This window comes from Haliaeetus albicilla, chromosome 13, assembly GCF_947461875.1.
Source record: "Haliaeetus albicilla chromosome 13, bHalAlb1.1, whole genome shotgun sequence".
Classification (NCBI taxonomy): Eukaryota; Metazoa; Chordata; class Aves; order Accipitriformes; family Accipitridae; genus Haliaeetus; species Haliaeetus albicilla.
In genome coordinates this window covers 20,529,049-20,541,846 of record NC_091495.1, presented here as the reverse complement: position 1 = coordinate 20,541,846, position 12,798 = coordinate 20,529,049, and the positions used below count along the sequence as shown (strand labels likewise).

At 41.6% G+C, this 12,798-nt stretch overlaps 1 protein-coding gene across 2 annotated transcripts in view; it reads left to right on the top strand.

The window, feature by feature from the left end:
* Positions 1 to 764: 764 nt before the first annotated feature.
* Positions 765 to 12,798, top strand: part of DAAM2 (dishevelled associated activator of morphogenesis 2) — a 208,746-nt gene continuing 196,712 nt past the window's right edge. Inside the window, exons 1-2 of one of the 2 annotated variants that reach the window (XM_069800363.1) lie at positions 766 to 865; positions 7,348 to 7,411. The gene's annotated coding sequence lies outside the window, so the exon portion shown is untranslated. Of the gene's footprint in view, positions 866 to 7,347; positions 7,412 to 12,798 lie in introns of both variants that reach the window. The other variant, XM_069800362.1, reaches the window with a different exon arrangement.

Below are 12,798 nucleotides of genomic sequence, written 5' to 3'. Positions count from 1 at the left end.
GTAGCATCTCTTTTCTGTGTAACACTGTAAGTGGCTTTCACAGCAGGTAAAATGTGTCATACTGTACAGTTCCAAAGAAATAATAGAAATAGAGATGCAGATAGGCACAGTATAATAGACATCAAAGATCAAATGAATTTTCTGAGCTGGTATTCACCTGAGATGAGACACTTCTAGAAGGTGTTTTGAAGCTAGGACAGAAGCAGGCCCACATGCCTGGGAAAACAGTCCAGCTGGAAGGGGTTAGTGCAAAACTGAAAGAGGATGTGGACAAGATGCTTGGAAGGGCTGTTTCACTCCTGCTTTAGTTAAAACCAGTCAAAGCCTGGACACAGGAGAGGGCTGTGGGCTAGGAGTGTATGTGTGAGACCTCTTTGCCAGGCTTGATTCGAAAACTGTTTAGGCACGGCTGAGAGACTGGAAAATACTGCTTTCCAAATGGGGACTTTCATGACAGATAGTTACATCCTGGGTGTGGATATAATATACCATGGGCAGAAAAATACAGGGATTGTCTTTTGCCAGGGACTTATACAACCACATCTGTAGTTTCCCACCATTTCCTCCCTGACCTCCCCTTGGAGGGGTTTTCTATCCAAAAGTGTAAAAATTACAAATCCCGAAAAACTGCAATATGGGCTGTACCTAGAGAAACTTTTAGATCGTTCATTCCATAAATACCTCTTAGAGGCTGTCTGACGTCAGAGGATTTGGAGAGAGAGGCTGGTCTGAAAGTGAAAACAGCAGCAGTTCCAGTCTCACTACAACAGCACAGCCAGCGAGAGGAGCAGCACAGGCATTTCACTGTGTGGATTACAGGACTGCAGAACAGGGAGGAACTGCGCAGAGACACAGGCACTACACTGTAAGTGCAGCTGCTGCAGCAAATCTTCTTGTGTTTTTGCTTGTTTTCAAGAGCAAATCCCTGCAAGTACCACTTCTCTTTCTTTTATTTTCTTTTTTTTTTCTCCTCTGAAATATCCTGAAGCCAGCTTGGCAGAACACAGGATTCAGGTTTAGCTTGATTGCTTCTCCCAAAGGTATGCAGAAGGGCTGATGGTACAGGCTTTTGCACTCTTCTGTATGTGGATGGGGGTGACAAGGGATGAAGGAGGTCAAAGGAGAGAAGAGGGAGGGAAGGATGTATCTTTGGAAGACTATAAAATTAACTGAAATTCAGCTCCTTCATATTCTGGTAGCAGGACAGCAAAGTCCCAAATAAGCCGTAGGCAAAGCCCAACTTCCTTAGGCAACTCCACAATGCAGGATTTCTTTTTTAACTCTTTAATCCCTTGTCATATTGTGCAGCAAGCAGTTCCTCTTTCCTTATGAGGATCACAGGCAATTTCCTAGCTCCCTGACAACGAAGTCCTGTCCCACTCTGTTTGCCAGGCTACTGACAATAACAGATGCTAACATAAGTATGGGGTGTTGCTTGCTAAATCTGACAAATTTAGCACCTTGAGCCTCTACTCGATTGATACTAAGGGCTCTCCAAAGAACCCACTGGTTCTGCAGAGGGGAGAGGCATCTCTCATCCAAAAACTAGCTGTAACAGGGTCATACATGAAGGATGCAGCTACTAAAAGAAGAATCTCCCTGTGAAAAACCTGCACAGGCACTGCTAGAGACACATGGTGTAAGTGCCAAGGAAGGATAGTGATTCTTAATAATTTTTATTTTTTTTTAAACTTCAGCAGTCCAGAGATTCCCAAGCCTACTCCATAAAAAGCTGGTGTTTTCAGTGAGGCACTCAGCTGGTTTTATTTACAATTAAAATTCAGTGCTGCATTCATGTAATTAACCTTACCTCCCCCACCTCACAGCTGGATGTCCCTTCTTCATTCCCTGACTAGAGGTGGGAGCAGTTCTGGGGACAGCTGTGGGGGCAGCTGTCCTCTTCATTGGCATCTTCTCTAATGAGACCGCTGACAGAAACAGCCCATCTCCCCAGGCAGGTGGAAGAGTTTGGTGCCTCCTGTGTGAAGCTGACATATTTAGCCAGCACTTATAACTTTAGAAAGCTCTTTGCCAGTGAGAGGGTGGTTGGTCTGTGCAGTTGCTCAAGGAGGGATGACGCCCTTGAACATAAACACAAAGCTGGGCTGAGAAGCAGGAGCTATGTGAATTGCACAATATAATGCACTGTGCTGTTAGTAATTGGCTTCAACCAACAAGCAGTCACAAGAAACACTGTTGCGAGTCAGCGCTCCCTGGGCTGAGTTGTTTTGGTAATGGAATAAGTTTGCAAATACTTTCCTTCTTGAGGGTGGCAGAGTGGGTTGCTGGGGCAGGGAAAAGGGAGAAAAGGAGGAAAGGTGAGGATTGTGAGGAGGGAGTTTTGCAGGGATCTCCCCTGGAAAATGAAAGTGAGCAAGTCTAGGTAGCTATGCTGAAAGCAACTGCTGGTTGATGTAACCAGTGTGCTGGCTAATGTAATGGAAGTAGCTTCACTGGGCAGGTGTTCAAGGTCTAATCCCCACTAAGGGATGCCATGCCATGCCATGCAAAGCAAAGCAAACTAGGCTGAGCTGGAGAAAAAGCAACCGTACTGACAGCACATGTAAGGGAGCCTCTGTTCTCAGAGCCAGATCCTGCAGGAACGTACTTTGGAAGTGAAGCCTCCAGACTTGGAAGGAATCGGTTTGGGATCTGGGCTTCTTTACCATGACATATCAGAATCCTTTTCCTCTCCCCCATTTATTTCTTATTTGATTTTGTTTCCAGTAGCCTAGCAGCTCCTTTTCCAAGAAGCTGCTTTATTTTCTTAGCAACAGCCTAATCACATTGGTTGGCAATATGAAAGAAAAAAAATCCTTAAGAAATGTAGTAAGTTGTTAGAAGCATATATGCCCCAATAAAAGCTTGAGAGCTGTCACAGCCAAGGCAAGTGTCTGGGAGACACAGACACTTTTACCTGGTTCAGCAGCTAGTCTGTCTGAAGTGCATTGGGCAATACAGAACTAATATATACAAAACTGAGAGGGTGAGAAGAGGAACTAAGGAGGTGATAATTCCCAATTTGGGGTGTTTTAAGCTGACTGCTTCTTTTCTGTCTCATGATTCCTCTCTCTGTCCTCCAGCTCAGCATCCCACTAGTGAGCAACACTACCTGCAGGGGTTTGCAAGTCTGGAAGTTCCTTGTGGGCTGTTAGTTGTGGTTCAGGGGGAAAGTTGCACACTGAGTGGAAGGGTAGGAGGAGGAATGAGGAAGGAGATGCTGATCTGGCAGGAGTTCAGTTTAGTGTCTCGTGAGAATGCATGGGTCATCACTCAACATCCTTGAATTTGGATGAGGTTATACCAGCCAGGAAATTGCTAGTTATTCTACTGGAGGACACTGACCCTGAAAGCAAGAGAAAAAAACACGTTATGGACAGGGCAGACATCTTTTCAGTTTTGCTTTGTGAAACAGAAAGGAATTCCCTGTTGGAGCTTATGACAGTCACAGTGCAAACTTAAGGTTTTAAAAGTCCATATTATGTGTTACAAAGTGCAGTCTCATGGTTTCACAGAGCTGAGTAAGCAAATTCTCTGGATATTCTAGTGGCCTTACCACACTGTATCACTTTTCTGCTGCTATCGCTGCTGTTTTTTTCAGTTGTGCTCCTTATGTGTAATGGAGATCATTCTGTTCATCTTGAAATCAGCTGTAAAAATTTTTCTTACCAAGTCCAGACGTGGCATGCACTGACTGTATTTTATTGGCAGGGAGGCACAGCAAGAGTTGAACAGCATCTTGAAGGCATCTCCCAGATAGTTTGGTTTTGCTCCATCTGCGTTAGTTGACATAAAATTCCCCCAAGGTCCAATGGAATCCCAGAAACCCATCTAGTCCCTCCAGGCCAGCTATCTGACCTAGCGATTGAGCAATCAGGGGACACCATTTCCTGACACTTAGGGGAAGGATGTGTGGGAGGTTTGGCTCTCAGTGCTTTAGTTGCTGTGAATTTTCAAACCTGGGTCAGTCCTATGGAGATCTGACCCTCTTTCCCTTCCCTGCCCCTGCAGCCCCCAGGCAAGCACAGCATGTTCCTAAATGAAAAGAAAGCTGACTGCTCTGATTTTCATTGGATGAAAGAGTTTACGTGTATTTTCCCATGCTTTTTATTGTGTTGATGATTGACAGTGGTGTCTCTTGTGGCTTTTCTGTTTTACCAGTTGTGTTCCCTAATATCACACTCATTTGAACTGAAAAAACTGGTAGTAGTGAGACTCAGTATATATACTAACATGCAGTAGATCTGAATAATTTCTCATCTTTCCGCAATTCCACTTAACAGTGGAGTTACTTCTGTTTGGCACTACTCTGAGTCATTATCAGGCTGAGGACTTGTTACCTTCCAAGCTCTGTGTAGGTATTAAATTTCATAATGCTATGTAAATTAGTTAAGTGGGATTTATTGGGTTGGATTCTCAGCCAGTGCAAATAGGTATGGGGACTCCAGTGTAGCTATGACAAATGTATTCCAGCTGAGGATTTGGCCCAGTATCTTCAGACTGGTATTGAGTGACCTGAGGCATAGGCAGTGCAAGTCTGCTCTCATCTGTACTAGTGAAAGTTTTTCCTAGCTCTGTATTGTTCAAGAAACTTATTCCAGGCTTCAATTACAAGTAAGTTCAAGAAGCATCAGAATTTGGTCCAGAGAAACTGAGGCCAAAGTTGTGCAAAGCAACCTGTAATTTTGGCTCTTTATTTTTAGTGTCTTGTTAAGGCACAAAGACACTCAAAAGTTGAGAGTGCCAAAATTATAAGCTGCTTCTGAAATGCTGGCCGACTGACTTGGGCAAATCTACACAGTGGATTTGATTCTTCTCACATACTTTTTACAGCAGTGTAATTCTCTGAAGGTCAGTTGAGCTACTGCTGTTTTACAGCAGTAGAGGTCACAGAGGAATGTGTCCCATGTTGCCGGAAGCTCCCGTGAGCTTTGGTATGTCAGTCCTGTACTCATGTTCTGTTTTTCTTGACATGTCCACAATGTATCCGGCTTTGATTTGCTGAGAACCACGTAGCCACAGGCCCATGAACTCATCACATGCTGAGCAGTGCTATTGATAGTGCAGCCTCAAGCTTTCTTAGTGCTGTGTGTTAAATCGGTACTTAATGATGGTCAAACAGGCTTTTCCCTCCCTTAGGCTTTGTGTCCAGTTTGTATGTTGCCCAAATACATGTTCTATGTTAGATTTATATTTTCAATTTTCCACATGGCATTTCAACACTTGAGATTTTGGCTTCTCTGCTGATCTCTATGGTGTCAGATAATGTCTTCTAGTAGTAGTTTTCTAGACTTGGGACAACATGGAGTAACAAATCTGATGAGGAGAAGCTCATAGGTTTTGGATTTAGTAGAAAAGTTATTCTGAGAGTATGGTAGGCTTATACCGGTGATAAGGTTTCTCTGGAGTTAGGAATTAGAGTGACTTAAGGTGGAAAGAAGGAAGTAGATAAGGAAGGGAGGAGATCAGAAGGCTTGCTGGAATTTAAGGAGTAGGACCTGGACATCAGAAGGATGTGTTTAGACTATGTGAAAATGGAAATAGTGCTAACCTTGAGGCACTGAGAAAAACTTTGGCAGCAAGAGAGGAGTAGGCTCCCTTCCTGAATAACAAGTGCTTGCTCACTTCCCAGTTTTGCTGGCTTCAAAGTAATAATCACTGAAGTTGATATTTCTGCTCATGTGCTTTGAAGTTCACATTTGTTTTTGTTGAAGAGTATTTTTCTCTTCAGTGTGTTCCAAGATGACTTAAATTCAGGCAATGCATGTGCCAGCCCGGCTCTTCTTTGTACTGGGGATGAAGCTGATTTGTAAGACCCAACAACTCTATTCTGTCTCCTTGGTATGTTACTTTTTTTAAGGAGACATAAACAAGGACTCATTTTTACTGTTACAACTTTTATTATTCAAGGCAGTGAACAAGCCTGATTTGGAGGTCTTTCTCTGTGTTTTGTTTGCTGTTTGGAGGGGCAATGTTTTTAGCTGCTTAAACAATTGAATTAATGAGCCATGAAGTCTTAAAGGGATGGAAATTTAAACAGTGCCCTGTTTATCCTTGATGAAAGTCGTCAGGTCCAATTTAACTTTTTAAGATCTGATCTGAAGATGTGTTCCCAGGACATTTTCATAAATTAAATACACAAACACACACACACACAAAGTAGAAGGAACATTTCTGCCAAAGAGCACAATCCAGGTTGGATTTCATTGTGAAGAAGTCATGCAAGGATATATTTCAAGGGTTTAATATCACATGGCAAGATTCCCTTCTCCCAAGACAAAGCTGTGGGAAGAGATGAAAAATCTCAGAGGATGGGTCCACTGGTAGCTATTAAACATGATAATCTGGCTGTACTCCCATCTCAAAATCCTAAACAACTAAAGGATTGAGCAGGGGTAGGATCAGACTATATATGGTATTTTTATATGCTTTCCCTAACCATCTGCAGCTGACTATTACTTGGAGATAGGGTACTGGTTTAGATGGACTTCTGATCTGACTATGTAGTCATTTTTATATTCCTGTGGTCTTCGAGAGAGAAAACACTGTGAAGATCCTCTGATGTTTCAGCTATGCTACGAGGGAGAAACAGTCATATCTGTAAGATGTGGGCTGAGGAACCTGACCAGGTACATCACAAACTTCCAGGAACTTTTTCATATTTTAGAGTCCTTTAAGTGTCAAGAATTCACATGAAGAAACTATACCTTCATTTTTAGCACTGTGTCTTCCTGTCAGTGAAAAAAGTGACCAGGATCTCTCCTTGTTCCCCAGTTCAAAAGTGGATTACAAACAGTGACAATTTTTTTGCAGAAAAGATTTAATTTGCTAACACCCCTCCAGTTATTTTTAGAAATGTTTTGCATTTTCTTTTGTGTTTAAATATTTCTCTAAATCCAAACATTTCAAATAGGCTTACTCATCAATAGTATGATTGTTGCTGATATTTTCATAAATACCAAATATTTTGGGTGCTTCCATTTTCCAGGAAAGCTCAGTGCTTTAAAAAAAAAAAAAAAAAGGCTATTTTTAAGTATTTCAGACTGGTCTTGAAAAATCATTAATCTCTTTGCACGCTTTTGGTCCTGCACTGTCATCTGTTTTCTTTCAAATCTCCAGAGGGCTGTGACAGAAATACGTGGGAATTCCATGTTGCTCTGCATCAGCCTGTCAATTCTACTCCTTTCCTTGTCAGGTTGAAGGGAGCAACCTTTTCAAGAAGGAATGAAACAACTGTGGGGCTGTATAAGCATCCTTGCCTCTGCTGATCTGTGCATAGAAGTTTCCTGGACTCTTGTAGAGGTGTAACATGATTTCCCTCTAACATGAAGTTATTTTTTTCCCCAGGAATGTTACAACAGTGCAGTCCCTCTGAAAATATGTAGTCGATAAATCATCACCCTGCAATACAGTAAGTTCTGTACTTTTCACTGGTTTAAGATCAAACCCTGAATGCTGTGGGTATTGTATGCTCATTAGCCAGATGATTGTTTCTGATGGAGCAATTTCAGTGGACTGTTCCTATTTAACCAGTAGGAGTTAAATGATGAGGATATTTTCTTGTCTGCAATTATACACTATACAAATATATGAGGATAAGTAAGTCACATATATATATAGTTAGATAAAGTTAGCAATTTATTCTTTACATTCAGCACTTTCCTTTGGAAAATTTCCAGGCACTTTACAAATATTAATGGATTTAGCATTTTGGGAAACTGAGGCACAGCTTTCTCAGATGCCTGCAACCTGATGGGAGTCTGTACTATCATATAAATACTCTCACTGCAGGTAGGTTAGAGACCCATTTTTTTTCAGCTATCTTTATGTCCTCTGAAGTGTTAGTTTAACAAAACCATAGCAATTAAACTAAAATAGTATACCAACATATTTATCATTATGTCACATTTAGCCTCCTGCCTGGTAGACAAGCCATATATTCACCAAAATCATACTTCTCCCAGAATGCAAGTATATCACCTTCCTGCAGAGTGGGTACTCCTCCCCTTTTTCTACCCTCCCCCCCCCCCGCCCCCTCCCCAGATCTGTGTTCTGGCTTCCCAGAGCCTCTAGTTATAATCCCCAGTTATTCTTCCTACTCTCCACCCTTCATTTAGGTTTTTGCCTACACGTAGAGTATGAAACTTAGGTACTGCTGATAATGATTGTAAGAGACCTGCACTAACTGGGTGGAATGGGTTTATTTGTTAGATTAAACAGCGTACATCTGTAGAGAAGGTTTGCCAGGATACCATTCTTCCTTACAAACTTTTTCAGGAATGGGGCCATCCACTAGTGCAGACAGTCTTGGTTTTCTCACTGAGTCACTGACCATTAAGCTGGGATGCCTGGACTGTGAGTACCCTGCTTAAATCCATTTGGCAGAATCCTGACCCCCTCCAGGCAAGCGACCCCATCAGCATCTGCACAACAGATGAAAGAAAGCAAGTTCTTGACCAAACACGAGGGGACTTCAGTCCTTTGCTACTTTTGCAGCCATGTATACAGCAGGAACCAATTAAACTATGTTTCTAACAGCTGAATGCACAGAGAGACAGTTGGTTTTGTTCTCGCCTGCGATCTGATCTGTCAGCATCCTCCTGCACTGTTATGCAGGGATAGAGTAATAACCATGCTAGGGCCCTGCCAACATGAACTGTCTTCCAGCTGTGCCCTACTGAGATATGAACTTGCCCTCATTGCTTGTTTCATACTTTTACTGCCCTGTGGGTCAGGCATCCCAATGAGTGAATCTCTCTGGCTCTGTTGTAAAGGCCCTGAAATGTGTTGCCAATGACAGAAGTACAAAGCTTGACCTTAGCCTTTTCTCGTCAGCAGGATTCAGGCAGTCTGTGTGAATGTTACAAAGTCTTTGGCACTCGCCATTACTAAGTGATAGGGAGAAAAACAGATACATTTTCTGACTAGGTGAAATTTTCCTTGGGGGACCCATGAATTGTTTCCCAGCTGCGTCTGGGCTTATCTAGAATAGCTTCATGTACCTGCTGGGGGACATGTGTTAAGCTATAAATGTCCTACTGTGCCCTTCATGACACATTTTATGTTTAAACAGAGGCAAAATTTAGCAAGCAACTCTTCACTGCCTCATCCTCTGCTTACTTACAGTGGCGATGTTTAGTATGTTCACATCTATCGGGACATCTCCAGAGGCCCATACTCTTTCTGATTTACACATCTGTTAGTGTAGCTAAACTACTGTGAAATGGGAGCCGTATCTAAGAAAATACTTACTGTAAATACAAGCTAGAGTTGACCTAACATAAAATTATTAACATTTCCATATAGCATCACTGTACTTTAATAAAAAGCAGTTTAAGAATGCCGCTTCATCAGTATTGAGAGTCAATTTTTCAATTACCAGCCTTGATTTTTGCAAGGTACAATTCAGATTACATACATATCAATATTTTGGTTTTTCTCACTTTGACATACAAAAATATCTGTAGCTATATATATTTTTACCCACAGAGCATGAATGTTTAAATAGGAGTGGACTAAATTATGACCTCTAGAATCAAGATATCAGAGGTCAGGGAGATGATATTATACATCTGTGAAATGAAATACCTAATTTGTTGTTGTCAGGTGCTTTAAGAGTGAAAATGGTTGCCTCACTTCAGACTGGAAAACCTACCTGATTCTGCTTCCCACTGATCCCTTGAAAAGTCTTACATTATAGTGTGACAGGATTGGAATAAATGTGCTGTGGAGTCTGCTGGACTATGTGTCTACTACACAGTTGTCTGTGATTGTAGGAAACAGGATGTGATGACCTTGTAGTCCTATACTCCCATGAATGCACATGACACAGAATCCAATTGACCACCCTACAGGCTCTGGTGACATGTGGGAGTACAGCAAATTAAAATGGAAGCAGATGGCAAAAAAGTCCCTTCTGTGTTTTGCCTTTTCTTTTCTTTCAGGGATGTTGCCTTAAGTCTTTGATCCAAATAGCCTGCTGAGGAAATATGTCTCTGAGCTGTGATGAAACAACACTAGGAACGCTGTGTTCAATTCTGGGTACTCAATACTAAGTGGTTACACAGTGATGGTTACAGATAGGCAACCTTCCTTTTTCCTTTGATCCCTCATTAGTCATGGTTTCTTGGGGTTCTTTAGTTCTTTCAGGATTACTTAATTCACAAAGAAGCTAGAGGGAGCTGAGCAGTTTGGTGCCAGACTAGGGGGCAATGCCTCCAAAGAAATGGGAAATACTCCTTGACTTCCATTAGAAATTCTCCCATTGTTAATCTTGGGCTTCATTCTGCTGGCTGGCCACTGTCATTAACTGCCATTAACTGTTTGTGTGACTTGGGGTATGTGCTTTCCAGTGTGCTATCTATCTATCTATCTACTTACTTACCTACCTACTGTTTGTTTGTTTGTTTGCTTGCAATGGAACAGCCCAGGCTGCATGGATATATAAGCTTTATTTTCTAGGTTTCCTGTTTAGACTGTGTGACCTAAGTCCATGAGCTCTCTAGGTTCATATATTTGTTGTGTTTGGACTTTTGAAGCTAAAGTTCTCACTAGCATTTTGGAGGCTTGTTTCTAGAACTAGATTTTGACATTTGATGTGGATCATACACACTGCATCTTGTGATGCTAATAGGGTGAGAAATAATAGGCCCTGCAGCCCCAGTGAAGCTCCCTGAGAAATTCACTCATGGGTGTCACAAAAAGAGTTTTCCCACTTCTTTGATACTTAGAAGCAGTCTAGAAACTCTCCATGTAGAATAAGATCCCATGCTGGATTTGTTTAGTAACTCTGGACTTTGGTTATGTTCTGAGAGTCCCATGAGGCTTTAGGGTCACAGCAAAAGTTGTATCACTCCTAGGCAAATGCACCCAGACTTGAGTTTGTTCAGCGGTCATTGTGCATGGTTCTTAAAACACCAAGCTCCCTTTTACATATTCACTGAGCAGAGACATAGTAATCACTGCAGTATATTACAGTCTGTATATCTGATACACCCAGTGATTTGTTTGCAGTCTTTCTCACATCCTCAGAGTTGCCACTTCTTAGTTTGGGTCATTTTTACGATGGCTGTGTCAGCTGTCATTTTCCCTCCAGATATTTTTAGGTGTAACTGATTGCAGCAAGGAGAGAGGACAACACAAGTCTGCATTTTGCAGCTCACCTGAGTTGCATCATTAGAGAGCGTTAAAACATTCAGGCAATTGGACTAGGTGATCATTGTAGGTCCCTTCCAACTGAACTATTCTATTCCATTCTATTCCATTCTATTCCATTCTATTCCATTCTATTCCATTCCATTCCATTCCTGTTTATGGGTGGTTTTTTGTTTGGTTTGGTTTGCTTTTTTTTTACTATGTACCTTCTATCCATATGATTACAGTTCTTTCTTTTTGCCCTCCTTTCTTTACCCAACAGAGGAATATGGTAGTCCTTAGAATTTAATATGGGCCTAACTAGACCTTATCACATTGAACCACTGGGCCAACACAGGCCTTTCATTTTCTTATTATCATTGGATATCAGTAGGAGGATTTTATTATACTTCTATTTCAGTGGGCCTGTCTGATGTATCAAAAAGTCTGTGTGGTTATGTTTATTAGTATTTTATGATTTTTTTGCCTTGCTTGAACTGTGTCGGCTATTGGAGGCTCTCTGCTGTAAAATGCATCAGAGCTAAGTGGCCCCTTGTCCTGCCTTCTTTGCTAACTGTGCTGAGCCAAGTAATATCTATTGGCTATGCAAGCACAGAAGGTAAGAAAGGGTTTTTTTAACTCAGGGAAACAAATGAATTGTAGACGGGAGCTACACTGCTGGTTTGGACAATAATTACAGGCTGCAGACTTCACAGGTTCCAAAAGCTAAGCAGCCTCCACCTTGCTCAATACTTGGATAAGATACCAAAGTCTGTATGAAGCAGTGCTCATCATTTAGAGGCATGTATAAATTTTGATTCAAGTTCAAGACTGAAATCTGAGGAATTTGATATTATAGGATATCAGAGTTTCTTGCCTGTGTTCCACAGTGCTTTTAAGCCCTAAACTAGTCATCTTTGAGGAAATGATTCAAGAGTTTAGATTATTAGGAAACATAACTTACAGAATAAAGTGATGATTTTGGTCAGTACTTTACCTGGTTCAGTAAAATGTATAGTTCTCAGATACTTATCATTAGGTGCACAAAGAATGGAACACAGTCTAATATAGCTGTCTTCTTTGATTTCTGGTTTCTCTTTGTCTTCTGGCTGCTTGTTTCTGACTCCACACAGACCCTTAATAAACTGTCCCCTTCTAAAAAATGTTAATATAGATGGTCCCTTGGACTCCACCCCTCTGTGTCTGAGAGTTTTGTTACATTGGGCCAATTACAGGACCACATTTACAAAAATATTTGTTAGCTGTGGATGCTTCAGGTTTTGTGTTCAAAATTTATATAATTTACAATGTGACCCCAAACACCTCAGCTCTAGCAGACTTTGGCTTTGACCTCTAGGGCTTGTTTTTTCAGAATGGTTGAGCATCCACATCACCAGTTGACTTCAAAAGGAGTCGTGGGTGCAAAGGCATTCAGTCAGTTGCCCAAGGTCACAGTGATGGTCAGGATCAGAGCTCCGCAGAGCAATTCCTGGCTCCAAGTAAATAAACACACGGCAAACAGGTAGCAGCCCCGAGCTGTGCAGGGATCCTGTGTAGCTGCACCTCCAGAAATAGGTCTTGTCTTTCTTAATAAGATTTAAACAGCTACACTTTCATAATAAGAACAGCTGTTGCCACCTGTGCAGTGACAGTAACTACCAGCTG